General features: G+C 40.0%; 1 protein-coding gene across 2 annotated transcripts in view; it reads left to right on the forward strand.

Moving 5' to 3' along the window:
* LOC133618752 (angiomotin-like 2a) overlaps positions 1-13,244 on the forward strand; it is a 64,552-nt gene that overhangs the window by 7,646 nt on the left and 43,662 nt on the right. Inside the window, exon 1 of one of the 2 annotated variants that reach the window (XM_061979409.2) lies at positions 12,789-12,896. The exons of the other annotated variant lie outside the window; for it this stretch is intronic. The gene's annotated coding sequence lies outside the window, so the exon portion shown is untranslated. Of the gene's footprint in view, positions 1-12,788; positions 12,897-13,244 lie in introns of those variants that run through there. 2 annotated transcript variants of the gene reach the window in all.

Below are 13,244 nucleotides of genomic sequence, written 5' to 3' on the forward strand. Positions count from 1 at the left end.
TTTCCATATGAGTTGGGAAATTGTGTTAGATGTCAATATAAACGGAATACAATGATTTGCAAATCAACCCATATTCAGCTGAATATGCTACAAAGACAACATATTTGATGTTCAAACTGATAAATATTTTTTTTTGGAAAATAATCATTAACTTTAGAATTTGATGCCAGCAACACGTGACAAAGAAGTTGGGAAAGGTGGCAATAAATACTGATAAAGTTGAGGAATGCTCATCAAACACTTTTTTGGAAAATCCCACAGGTGAACAGGCAAATTGGGAACAGGTGGGTGCCATGATTGGGTATAAAAGTAGATTCCATGAAATGCTCAGTCATTCACAAACAAGGATGGGGCGAGGGTCACCACTTAGTCAGCAAATGCGTGAGCAAATTGTTGAACAGTTTAAGAAAAACCTTTCTCAACCAGCTATTGCAAGGAATTTAGGGATTTCACCATCTACGGTCCGTAATATCATCAAAGGGTTCAGAGAATCTGGAGAAATCACTGCACGTAAGCGGCTAAGCCCGTGACCTTCGATCCCTCAGGCTGTACTGCATCAACAAGCGACATCAGTGTGTAAAGGATATCACCACATGGGCTCAGGAACACTTCAGAAACCCACTGTCAGTAACTACAGTTGGTCGTTACATCTGTAATTGCAAGTTAAAACTCTCCTATGCAAGGCCAAAACCGTTTATCAACAACACCCAGAAACGCCGTCGGCTTCACTGGGCCTGAGCTCATCTAAGATGGACTGATACAAAGTGGAAAAGTGTTCTGTGGTCTGACGAGTCCACATTTTAAATTGTTTTTTAGAAACTGTGGACGTCGTGTTCTCCGGACCAAAGAGGAAAAGAACCATCCGGATTGTTATAGGCGCAAAGTTGAAAAGCCAGCATCTGTGATGGTATGGGGGTGTATTAGTATCCAAGGCATGGGTAACTTACACATGCGCCATTAATGCTGAAAGGCACATACAGGTTTTGGAGCAACATATGTTACCATCCAAGCAACGTTACCATAGACGCCCCTGCTTATTTCAGCAAGACAATGCCAAGCCACGTGTTACATCAATGTGGCTTCATAGTAAAAGAGTGCGGGTACTAGACTGGCCTGCCTGTAGCCCAGACCTGTCTCCCATTGAAAATGTGTGGCGCATTATGAAGCCTAAAATAGCACAACGGAGACCCCCGGACTGTCGAACAACTTAAGCTGTACATCAAGCAAGAATGGGAAAGAATTCCACCTGAGAAGCTTAAAAAATGTGTCTCCTCAGTTCCCAAACGTTTACTGAGTGTTGTTAAAAGGAAAGGCCATGTAACACAATGGTGAACATACCCTTTCCCAACTACTTTGGCACGTGTTGCAGCCATGAAATTCTAAGTTAATTATTATTTGCAAAAAAAAAAAAGTTTATGAGTTTGAAGATCAAATATGTTGTCTTTGTAGCATATTCAACTGAATATGGGTTGAAAAGTATTTGCAAATCATTGTATTCCGTTTATATTTACATCTAACACAATTTCCCAACTCATATGGAAACAGGGTTTGTATAATAAAAATCGAAAAACAGCCCTAATTCTGTTTTTTGATTTGCGTTTCAGAATTGGAAATAGAATGAACGGAAGGTACACAGACCCATAACGGTCACATCTTTGTTCAGCAGGAGTCCTATTGTTGTTTTAAAAACAATTTTAATTAAATAGTTGTCCAACTTTTGTTTCAGGAATGAAAATAGAAAAAAATGGTCCGAAATTTGTTTTTTGATTAGCATTTAAGAATTTGAAATCGAATAAACGGAAGGTACACGGACCCTGTAATCACTTTGAACAACATAGTAATGTGTTTAGTAGGGGTGCTCCAAAAAATCGATTAACATCCAAATCACGATTTTTATTTATTCCGATTCCAAATTGATTTATAATTTTCGAGAATCAAAAAAAAAAAGTTTTTTTTTTTTAAAAATGTGCAAATGTTTGTTTTTTATTTAAAGAATATATATTTGGTTTAAAAAACATTAATCAATTATTCTTATTACCATAATTATTATTATTGAAACTTTCACTTTTATAGATGTCTGGTTTTCCTTTTTTTTAGTATTGTATTTTGTGTTTGTATGTCCTCTCCCATTCATATCCTGAATATTCTAAGACTGGGACTGCGTTGCAGTTGGGTTTGCTCTATTTTCTTTTATTAGACTGATTAACATTCTGTGATTTTTGTAAATACAATTTTAACAATGCATTTTTAAAATGACGTTTTCAGGCGTAGTTCGTACGTCGGCAGCCAAGAAGACATTTTGTAACCTGGGACCTGTTTTGAAAAGGTTCTATTAAAATTAATAGACAATATAGTAATACATTACGAGAATTGTGTTGAATTGAGAATCAATTCTGAATTGAATCGTCACCCCAAGAATCGGAATCGAATTGAATATTGAGGTGCTCGATTGTTTACACTCATTTGAAAAAAATGCACAAACATTTAAGCAACCTTGAGAAATAATTGGCAAATTTGTCTGCTAGGAAAGTGCTCCATTTTGTACATTGGAGAAATATTTACTTTTCTACAGCACCGGGAAACAATAATCTTCTATTTGGCGTGTGGAAAGACAGACACACTTCTCACATTTAAAATGCAAACAATTTTATTCGCTTCTTAGTGTTTCATTCATTAATAATTAGCCTCGCATCTCGAAATAAACAACATCTAATCACTGTAGTTTGGGGCAAATTTAGTGGAAGCACTGCACACAACTTTCTCTGTGAACAGGAACCTACATTAGAACAGTAGTTAGTGTAAGTTGTGTAACTTCTATTTTTCAACCGTTGCACACAAAAGGGGAAAAAGTGTCAAACTTGCACATGTGCTGTGTTGCATGTAGGGATGGGTACCTTTCACTTTTGAACCAATACAGAGCTAATTCCCGCTACCTCGGGGAATCGATACCGGTACCAATTTTTAGTACTTTGTGTGTTGATGAATTTGAATTATTTTCAATAATAAAAGTAAATTTTTTATTGGAACATTTAGAAATGAACTTATTATGATAATTTATGTCCATTTGTTGTATCTCGTTTTTCTGTTACATTTCTGAGTTACCGTATTTTCCGGACCATAGGGCGCACCGGATTATAAGGCGCACTGCCGATGAGCGGGTCTAGTCAGGTTTTTTTTCATACAAAAAGCATTAAAAGGGTCATATTATGATTTTTTTCTAAATGTAAAACACTTCCTTGTGGTCTACATAACATGCAATGGTGGTTCTTTGGTCAAAATGTTGCATAGATTATGTTTTACAGATCATCTTCAAGTCGCTTTCTGACAGTCGCTTCAGGATGCGCCGTTTTGTGGGCGGTCTTATTTACGTGGCTCACCTTCGACAGCGTCTTCTCCCCGTCCTCTTTGTTGTAGCGGTGTAGCGTGCAAGGACGGGAGTGGAAGAAGTGTCAAAAGATGGAGCTAACTGTTTTAATGACATTCAGACTTTACTTCAATCAATAACTGAGCAGCATCTTCTCATCCGTGGCTCACTAGTGCAACAACAACGCCGGAAATGTGTCCCGTGAAAAACCGTCCGACCGGAACTCTCTAATAACTAAAGTTCCTTGGGTTAATAATGTAAAGTCACTACACCGGTATGTTTTTAGCGCTTTCATAGTGAGTCTACTGCCAGATATAAGTAAGAACTTTACACTACTTTATATTAGAAATGGCAACAGCGGAGGATGAATGTCCCATAACAAGAAGATAGAGAAAGACAAGAAGCTTATCAACTATGGGGTTGGCACGGACTACAATGCGCGCAAATTTTCAGGACTTATGCAGATCACAAATACAGATCAGCAGGTACCAGAAGGTAGGAAAAGTTGCTTTTGCATAATATTGCAAAACAAAACGCTAGATAATATGTCTTGCCTTATACACACACCATAATAATACTCATATGTTGAAGCACATCAAACGGTGCAGCCTACACTTATCTCTTATGATTGACTGCCATCTACTGGTCACACTTATCATTACACCATGTACCAAATAAAATTGCTTCGAGGTGGGTAAGGTCAACCAAACCTATTCTTTACATTAGGCACACCGGGTTATAAGGCGCACTGTCGAGTTTTGAGAAAATGAAAGGATTTTAAGTGCGCTTTATAGTCCGAAAAATACGCACTTTCACTCATGTTACTCATGCACGTGTACCGTATTTTCCGAACATTAGAGCACACCGGTACATAAGTCGCACACACATTTTAAATTTTTTTTTTCAATTTCCATATTTTAGCTGCACCGGACTATAAGCCACAGACCTACCGTATTTTCCGGACTATAAGGCGCACCTAAAATCCTTTTTTCCCCCTCAAAACTGGACAGTGCGCCTTTATAGTCCGGAACATACGGTATATCTGTGGCTTATAGTCCGGTGCAGCTAAAATTTAAAAATTTTAGAATTTAAAAAACAATAATAATTTAGAGTGTGTGGCTTATATACCGGAGCGCTCTATAGTCCGGAAAATACGGTACACATGCATGCCACTTCTTTTCATGCAAGATCTGAACAAAACCCATATTTTGGTGTATGTGACGTATAAAAAAATAGTAGTTTATTTTTAGTATTTTTAGCACATAAGCTACTACAGCACTAAACTTGCTTTATGATGTGTTTTGATTGATTTTCAAGTCACCAAAACACATATCCCCATTATTTCACCATAGGACAGCTTCAAAAATCATTTCTAAACACAGATAGCACTCGCTCTCTTTAGATCTTTCCATGAAATCCGTGATTAGATCACATGCTATGTGCAACCTCAGGAGCATAGACAACTATTTTCTGCGGTGGCGGATTAACACACATGCCAGATCCCCGAACGAATGGCTGGCATTCCTGTGACCTCTTGGACGGCGCATTAGACCGTTAGGGTGCGAGGCTGTTTTTGGGACATGGCTGTCATGTCTTGGTGCTGCGTCATTCGTCTGCAGCGGGGAGGCAGGCAGGCATGTTGTCTCCGGGGCAGGACATTGCAAAAATGTTTCACACCTCCAAAAGGGCGGCGGCGGCGGCATGATATTTAGAAAGTGCACAAAATTCCCCTCAAGCTTGATACTTTGAATATATTTGTTTCATACAACGATTCAATTCTGTCATTTTTTTTGTTTACCTTTTCCATCTTCAACCTAATGGAATGTTGTTAGGAGAAGTAGTGAAGAAACATTATTACGGTCACACTCAGATAGTTGCCTTCAGCTCTTTCATGACTAATCCGTCTAAGAGGCCACATGTTCGTAAAAAACCCCAAAAAACAATAGAGTTGCTATGACAACCTGTAAATATCCTGACTCAAAAGAGGAATCATTAAATGTACGTCTGATGACTAAATGTGTTTCAACAATGTCATCGTCAGCGAAGTTTGTACAAGTGCTGCTTTAACAGTAACTTGAGTATTGATGCCAGCTCGAACACAACAATAAGCATGTTTTTAAATAATGTCTTGTAAAAAAAATTAAAAGGTCATCTTATGATTTTTTATCTACATTGAAAACATTTCCTGATGGCCTACATTACATGTAATAGTGGTCCAAATTTTGTAAACATTTTCTTTTTGACTGTCTTTTAAAAAAACAAGACGTTTTTTGGGTTGTCTTATTTACCGTATTTTTCGGACTATAAGGCGCACTTAAAATCCTTTCATTTTCTCAAAAATCGACAGTGCGCCTTATAACCCAGTGCGCCCAATGTATGGAATAATTCTGGTTGTGTTTGCCGACCTCAAAGCAATTTTATTTGGTACATGGTGTAATGATAAGTGTTACCAGCAGATGGCAGTCGCACATAAGAGATACCTGTAGCCTGCAATATGATGCCAGTAAACAACACCAAAACTTTAAATGATCCAATGAAAATAAAGAACATTACACACGGCGCTCAAAAATCTGTCAAAATGTTTTAGTATGACTTTGAAGCCGCACTGCTTGATGGATTGTGGGCACATTACAGCTACCATAGTCAGAGATACAAGTATTACTATGGTGTGTGTATAAGGACCGCAAAATGGCACCCATTAGCAGACATATTATCTGGCGTTTTGTTTCACAATATTATGCAAAAGCAACTTTTCTTACCTTCTGGTACCTGCTGATGTGTATTTGAGATCTGCATAAGTCCTGAAAATTTACGCACGTTCGCCACTGTAGTCCGTGTCGATGCCATAGTCGATAAGCTTCTTCTTTTTTACTATCTTCTTGTTATGGGACATTCATCCTCCGCTGTTGCCATTTCTAATATAAAGTAGCGTAAAGTTCTAACTTATATCTCGCCATGAAAGCGCTAAAAACATACCGGTGTAGTGAGTTTACATAATTCACCCAAGGAACTTTAGTTATTAGAGAGTTCCGGTCGGACGATTTTTCACGGGACACATTTCCAGCGTTGTTGTTGCACTAGTGAGCCACGGATGAGAAGATGCTGCTCAGTTATTGATTGAAGTAAAGTCTGAATGTCATTAAAACAGTTCGCTCCATCTTTTGACACTTCTTCCACTCCCGTCCTTGCACGCTACACCGCTACAACAAAGATGACGGGGAGAAGACGCTGTCGAAGGTGAGCCACGTAAATAAGACCGCCCACAAAATGCCGCATCCTGAAGCGACTGTCAGAAAGCGACTTGAAGATGATCTGTAAAATATAATCTATGCAACATTTTGACCAAAGAACCACCTATACATGTTGTGTAGACCACAAGATAGTGTTTTACATTTAAAAAAAAATCATAATATGACCCCTTTGATACGCTTTATAATCCAATGTATGAAATGTATGAAAATAGACCTGAATAGACCCGCTCAACAGCAGTGCGCCTAATAACCCGGTGTGCCCTACGGTCCGAAAAAGACGGTAATACAAAACGTTAACAATCACCACATTTCCATGCACTAATATAGTCTGATTTCTCAAATATATATATATATATATATATATATATTTTGATCTGTAAAACATAATCTATGCAACATTTTGACCAAGGAACCACCATTACATGTTATGTAGACCACAAGATAGTGTTTCAAATTTAGAAAAAAATCATAATATGACCACTTTAATGCGCTTTATAATCCGATGCGACTTTTGTCTGAAAAAAGACCTGACTAGACCCGCTCATCGGCAGTGCATCTTTTAATCCGGTGCGCCCTATGGTCCAAAAAATACGGTACATGCAAAAGACCTCTTGCATGCCTTGTCCCCTCCTAATTGCTTCAGAATGTGTCCCCGCCCCCGTCATATATGTCGTAGTTTTAGTGGTATTGTTCCGTACGGACAAATATCATAAGTTAGAACTGGGGATGCGTGCTGATCCATCGGCTACTGATCAGAATCGGTCGATTTTTGTGTAAAAAAAAAAAAAAAAAAAAAAGCCTTACAATGCTGATCACAAAAGCTGATCCACTGTATTTGTTTTTAGTCCCCTGGCTGACAAGCGCTAGCAGCTAATTATGTGTCTCCGTACACCCCCGAAGCTAATAATAATCACCTCCATTACTGCAAATAAACTGCAGGTCTTAGTATCTGAGGTATTATTTTCTAGTGACATTATCACATGCAGGACGAGGCTAAACATGTTACACGTCGAGATGTGGAGGCATGCTAATACCTAAGCCAGAGGTCGGCAACCCAAAACGTTGAAAGAGCCATATCGGACCAAAAATACAAAAAATAAATCTGTCTGAAGCTGCAAAGAAATCAAAGTCTTATATAAGTGTTATAATGAAGGCAACACATGATGTGAGTGTCTATGTTAGCCTACTATCAAAGGCTGACGCAAATCTTCGTTGACAGAAATGTTGTATTTTAATATTTATTCTACACATTTTTGCATCATTGGAAATGCCTTTTGTATGAAAATAGACCTAAATAGACCCGCTCATCAGCAGTGCGCCTTATACCCGGTGTGCCCTACGGTCCGAAAAATACGGTAATACAAAACGTTAACAATCAACATATTTCCATGCACTAAATTCGTCTGATTTGTCAAAAAAAAAAAAAAAAAAAAAAATATATATATATATATATATATATATATATATATATATATATATATATATATATATATATATATATATATATATATATATATATATATATATATATATATATACGTATGTATGTATATATATTTTGTGTTTTCACACCTCCATGCACACTATCAATCAATCAATCAATGTTTATTTATATAGCCCTAAATCACAAAAGTCTCAAAGGGCTGCTCTAATGCAACTACCGGTATTGGTCATTTCCTTTTGGCGTGTATTAATGCATTACTTTTCTGGTTGACCTATGATGCCACACTAGGATCTGTGGATCCTTACAACTTGTTTTACGTGATGTCCGCTGTAATATTGGCACAGATTACAAAATATTACATCTCTAATGTTAAATAGCAGACAATACCAAGAAATGATCTTGAATTGCGCTACAAACACGACGCTACTACCAAGAATGTATCGGGGCGGATGCAGATCCGAAGCAAAGAAAGATGGACGGGAGTGTTTTTCAAAATAATTTATGGACGGAGAATCATGGAAACAAAACTTCTGAATGTCTCGGTGTTCATTCAAAAGGCAGTGTGGGATATTGTTTTATAAATATTTCAACGCCTTCATGGTTTGATTTAAAATTTTTGACACTTATGAGGATTCCAAGTACACAAAAACAGACGTCAACAGGCAAAAAAAGTGGGTTTTTTATAATATGACGTCTTTAATCCTAATAAGCTGTGTTTGTGTCCAGAGAAGCGCTATTGTGTACGTTGTAGATATTCACTGTAACTCTGCACAGGTGTGATACATGACATGCATCACATACAGCAATGCAACATTAAGGAGTCGGACAGCAGGACACAAACATTAGCAAGACTCGCATAGCCATGTGAACTACCTTTCAGTCACATTTTAGCAGCAATATCATGAGGCTACAAGTTTTTCCTTCATGACCTCAAAAGCGACAATTTGGCGCTCACAGCCAGTTTCTAAGGACACATACCACTGTAACTGACTTTTGCATAATACTTGAAATTTTTCGGACTTTGAAGCCGGTATGTCATTTTATTGCTCTAAGTTACAATCACCGCCAACATTCTTCTTCTTTTCTTTGTTTGAAATAACGGCGACTTTCACTCAGGAATAAACAAACAAAAGACTTCTCAGGTATCATGACTGAGGAGAAAAATGCGGATATTCCAGTCGGGCAGACAGGGTTGGGTGCATGTGGTCGCTTTTAAACGATTCTGAATACCACGGTCAGTTTAACTCACAAAGATCATAATAACAAGGTTAGTGTTAACACCTAGGATTTCCAATAATATATGATAACCCCGGGTAAAAATGTCAGAATAGTTTCAAAGTACCTGTATCATAAAGACAACCATGATCCATATACCGTAGTCAGAACTAATGTCACTGTCCTGCAATCACGGATCTACAGCAGTGGTCCCTAACCGGCGGTCCGGGGAGCCGTATCAGTCCATGACGAATTTTGCCTCCAGGCAGCATAGAAACATTAAATCATTTCTAAACTACCACATTTTCTTTGACTTAACTTTTGTCTGTCCCACGGGAACACACAAATAAGCTTGTTTATAGATGTCAACTCAATCTCTTGATAGAAAGTCGCCATTTATTATATCTTTGTTACGTGAGACAATGAACATTAATGAACGCATAAAATGTAAAAGTGCCAGATTGTAGCCAAAGGCTAATTTCCATCTGCAGGTTGATGGTATTTACATAAACATAAACAGCTGGCATTTTTTTTCTCTCAAGGAATTCGGAAATAACATGTATTCAGGAGATCAACACTGTACTGAAGCCCGGAAAACTACACATTTCCCCAGTTTTAGTTTAGAGATAAGGAAAGATTGGCCTGGCCCACCAGGATCCCTCTCTATGTTTGTGAACTTTATAGTCTGTACATTTAGAGTGATGTGATAATCAAACACTCTAGATGTTTAGAATGAAAGATTATATAAGAGAATGGTTAGTGCTTTTAATAACTATATCCCTAATACTTGGTTAATTTCAAGTCACAAAATGTTAATGGTGTTGGCAGTTTTTGAATGTTTTTTTTTTATTGGCATTTATCCCCAAGTTTTAAAAATGGAGTTCCTTAAGGCTCTGGATGCTGTAGGGCTGTCTTGGTTGACAAGACTCTGCAGCATCGCATGGACATCGGGGGCAGTACCTCTGGATTGGCAGACCGGGGTGGTGGTTCCTCTCTTTAAAAAGAGGAACCGGAGGGTGTGTTCTAACTATCGTGGGATCACACTCCTCAGCCTTCCCGGTAAGGTCTATTCAGGTGTACTGGAGAGGAGGCTACGCCGGGTAGTCGAACCTCGGATTCAGGAGGAACAGTGTGGTTTTCGTCCTGGTCGTGGAACTGTGGACCAGCTCTATACTCTCGGCAGGGTCCTTGAGGGTGCATGGGAGTTTGCCCAACCAGTCTACATGTGCTTTGTAGACTTGGAGAAGGCATTCGACCGTGTCCCTCGGGAAGTCCTGTGGGGAGTGCTCAGAGAGTATGGGGTTTCGGACTGTCTGATTGTGGCGGTCCGCTCCCTGTATGATCAGTGTCAGAGCTTGGTTCGCATTGCCGGCAGTAAGTCGGACACGTTTCCGGTGAGGGTTGGACTCCGCCAAGGCTGCCCTTTGTCACCGATTCTGTTCATAACTTTTATGGACATAATTTCTAGGCGCAGTCAAGGCGTTGAGGGGATCCGGTTTGGTGGCTGCAGGATTTGGTCTCTGCTTTTTGCAGATGATGTGGCCCTGATGGCTTCATCTGGCCAGGATCTTCAGCTCTCACTGGATCGGTTCGCAGCTGAGTGTGAAGCGACTGGGATGAGAATCAGCACCTCCAAGTACGAGTCCATGGTTCTCGCCCGGAAAAGGGTGGAGTGCCATCTCCAGGTTGGGGAGGAGATCTTGCCCCAAGTGGAGGAGTTCAAGTACCTCGGAGTCTTGTTCACGAGTGAGGGAAGAGTGGATCGTGAGATCGACAGGCGGATCGGTGCGGCGTCTTCAGTAATGCGGACGCTGTATCGATCCGTTGTGATGAAGAAGGAGCTGAGCCGGAAGGCAAAGCTCTCAATTTACCGGTCGATCTACGTTCCCATCCTCACCTATGGTCATGAGCTTTGGGTTGTGACCGAAAGGACAAGATCACGGGTACAAGCGGCCGAAATGAGTTTCCTCCGCCGGGTGGCGGGGCTCTCCCTTAGAGATAGGGTGAGAAGCTCTGTCATCCGGGGGGAGCTCAAAGTAAAGCCGCTGCTCCTCCACATCGTTCGGGCATCTGGTCAGGATGCCACCCGAGCGCCTCCCTAGGGAGGTGTTTAGGGCACGTCCGACCGGTAGGAGGCCACGAGGAAGACCCAGGACACGTTGGGAAGACTATGTCTCCCGGCTGGCCTGGGAACGCCTCGGGATCCCCCGGGAGGAGCTGGACGAAGTGGCTGGGGAGAGGGAAGTCTGGGCTTCCCTGCTTAGGCTGCTGTCCCCGCGACCCGACCTCGGATAAGCGGAAGAAGATGGATGGATGGGTGGATTTTAAGTGCTGGACAATGGAAAAAAAAAAAGGAATTGTGGGAAATCCTGGAATTGTTTTAGATTTGTTGAAGCATAGCACACAATTCCCCAACAGGCTGAATACTTTGAAGTTGGAACAGTTTGAATCAGATGAAAAATGTGGGAGTTGTAGAACTTTGAATAATGTCCCATTATTTTCAATGGGAATTTCCCAAAAATGTGGAAATTTGGGGAAAAGCGGGAATTATTTAGAAAATGGTAAAAATCCTTGAATGTTTTGAATGAGTTGAAATGGTTGGTGTTGGAATTTTTCAAATCGGTTGAGAAATGTTGACGTAGTAATATTTTCTGTAAAACTACTAATGGTGACATAAGCTAGTTGCTGATGTTCTTGCTATTTTAGTTTACTTTGGCAGCTTAAGCGACGTGACCCCAAGTTGCAGCAGACGGGAGGCAGGTGGTGAATAAAATAATATGGTTTAATATAAACAAAAGAAAACACACCCACGAGGGAGTGGGAGAGCACATAACTAGGAGTAGAGGAAAAAGGACAAAAGAAGGCAAGTGCAGCTAATAAGTGCGCAAGACACGGAACTTCTTTTGGGAGAAAAATAGACACTCATACATTAGGCAATTAGCATAGCAGAGCAATAGGCAATGATCCGACTCTGTCTGGAAGACAGGGCTGGACTGAAATACAAACCCCAAAACCAGTGAAGTTGGCACGTTGTGTAAATGGTTAATAAAAACAGAATACAATGATTTGCAAATTATTTTCAACCTATAATCAATTGAATAGACTGCAAAGACAAGATACTTAACGTTCGAACTCGAAAACGTTGTTATTTTTTGCAAACATTAGCGCATTTGGAATTTGATGCCTGCAACATGTTTCAAAAAAGCTGGCACAAGTGGCAAAAAAGACTGAGAAAGTCAAGGAATGCTCATCAAACACTTATTTGGAAAATCCCACAGGTGAACACGTGGGTGCCATGATTGCTTCCATAAAAGCAGCTTCCATGAAATGCTCAGTCATTCACAAACAAGGATGGGGCAAGGGTCACCACTTTGTGAACAAATGCGTGAGCAAATTGTCGAACAGTTTGAGAACAACATTTCTCAACGAGCTATTGCAAGGAATTTAGGGATTTCTCCATCTAAGGTCTGCAATATCATCAATAGGTTCAGAGAATCGACGTTGGATCCCTCAGGTGGTACTGCATCAAAAATCGACATCCGTGTGTAAAGGATATTACCACATGGGCTCAGGAACACTTCAGAAAACCACTGTCAGTAACTACAGTCCCGTCACTACATCTGTAAGTGCAAGTTCAAACTTTACTATGCAAAGCAAAAGCCATTTATCAACAACACCCAGAAACGCCGCTGGCTTCGCTGGGCCAGAGCTCATCTAAGATGGACTGATGCAAAGTGGAAAAGTGTTCTGTGGTCTGAGGAGTCAAGCACCTTTCTTTAGCCCTCACAAGGTCGGACTGCTTGTCATGCGAGCAATGCTGTGCTCATAACCCAGGGGGGATTTTGCAACGCTACGCCTTTCCCGAAATTCCCACATTTTGGGGAAATTTCCATTGAAAAGAATAGGACAATCTTCAAAGTTCCACAACTCCCAAATGTTTCATCTGATTCAAACTGTTCCAACTTCAAAA

This window comes from Nerophis lumbriciformis, linkage group LG19 (assembly GCF_033978685.3).
Source record: "Nerophis lumbriciformis linkage group LG19, RoL_Nlum_v2.1, whole genome shotgun sequence".
Taxonomy (NCBI): Eukaryota; Metazoa; Chordata; class Actinopteri; order Syngnathiformes; family Syngnathidae; genus Nerophis; species Nerophis lumbriciformis.